At 44.8% G+C, this 1,446-nt stretch overlaps 1 protein-coding gene across 1 annotated transcript in view; it reads left to right on the top strand.

Annotated features, from left to right (window-relative positions):
- The window catches only part of LOC122556376 (vomeronasal type-2 receptor 1-like), a 42,434-nt gene that overhangs the window by 39,056 nt on the left and 1,932 nt on the right, over positions 1 to 1,446 (top strand). The gene's annotated exons all lie outside the window — the stretch shown is intronic.

The following is a 1,446-nucleotide window of genomic DNA, read 5'->3' as shown; positions in this document are numbered from 1 at the left end:
GTGTGCCGTTGATTTGTTCATATATTTGGTTGTTGAATGTGAAGTGTGTTGTGAGGCACAGGTCCAGTAGTTTTGAGTATGCCGTCTTTGTTGATAGGTTCAACGTCCTGTTCTCTGTTCTGTATGTCCAGCAGGTTGGCTATTGTTTCTCTGGCTAGGGTTTTGTCGATAGAGATGAACAGTGCCATTGCATCGAATGAGACCATGGTTTCTTCCTTATCTATGTGTATATTTCTGATGATGTCCAAGAATTCCTGTGTTGACTGTATAGAGTGTCTGGATCCGCTGATCAGGTGTTTCAGGTTCTGCTGTAGTTCTTTAGCCAATTTGTGTGTTGATGTCCCTGGTAGTGATACTATGGGTCTGAGTGGGATGTCTGGTTTGTGCACTTTAGGTAGTCCATAGAATCTGGGGGTGTGGTTGCTTTCAGGTTTCATTCTCTGTAGGTCGAACCTGGTTATCTGTCCATTTTTTTGTAGGTTCCTCAGTGTGTTGTTTATCCTATTGGTGAGCTGTGGGGTGGGGTCAAACTCCCTCTTTTGGTAGGTGTCGGTATCTGCAAGTAGTTGTTGCGCTTTTTGGATGTACTCTGCTCTCTGTCTAGGATGATCGTCATTCTGCCTTTGTCTGCTGGTAGTATGATTATGTTCTTATTGTTTCTTAGTGATTTTAATGCTTCCCTCTCCTTGGTGTTGAGGTTATGTGTTTGTCTTTTCCTTGTTATCAGAGGTACGATACTTTGTCTCACTGTTTGTTGTGTCTCTTCTGTCAGTCCATTGTTCCTGAGTGTGCATTCTAGTGCTGCTAGGAAGTCTGCTGTCTTGGCGTCCCTGTGGTTGTAGTTGAGTCCCTTGGCCAGTATTGTTCTTTCCGTGTCTGTGAGCTGTCTGTGGGCCAGATGTGTGTTGTGGTGTCCTCTCTGTTGTGTGTTAGTTTGGCCATTTTTTTCTTGTACTGCTGCTTTTTTTGCGGTGTGTGGTCCTGTTCTGTCCTATGGTGACGGCCTGTTCTATGGTCCGGGTCCATTCCTAAATTGGTGGCTTTTGAAATCAACGATTTTTGGCGTGCAATTTCTTGTCTGTATTTGTGAGCGTCTGTGATCATTACCTGGATCATCCTGAATCCGTTCTGTCAGGCTGTGTCCCTGGCTTGTGTTTTATTGACTGGTGGTCTGTATCTGACACATGGTGGAGAACTAGCCATTTGGATACAGAACTGGCTCAAAGGTAGAAGACAGAGGGTGGTGGTGGAGGGTTGTTTTTCAGACTGGAGGCCTGTGACCAGTGGAATGCCACAAGGATCGGTGCTGGGCCCTCTACTTTTTGTCATTTACAGAAATGATTTGGATGTGAGCATAAGAGGTATAGTTAGTAAGTTTGCAAATGACACCAAAATTGGAGGTGTAGTGGACAGCGAAGAGGGTTACCTCAGATTACAACAGGATCT

The sequence above is a fragment of the Chiloscyllium plagiosum genome, chromosome 13, assembly GCF_004010195.1.
Source record: "Chiloscyllium plagiosum isolate BGI_BamShark_2017 chromosome 13, ASM401019v2, whole genome shotgun sequence".
In the NCBI taxonomy this organism is placed as follows: domain Eukaryota; kingdom Metazoa; phylum Chordata; class Chondrichthyes; order Orectolobiformes; family Hemiscylliidae; genus Chiloscyllium; species Chiloscyllium plagiosum.
This window is presented reverse-complemented; position numbering and strand designations above follow the sequence as displayed.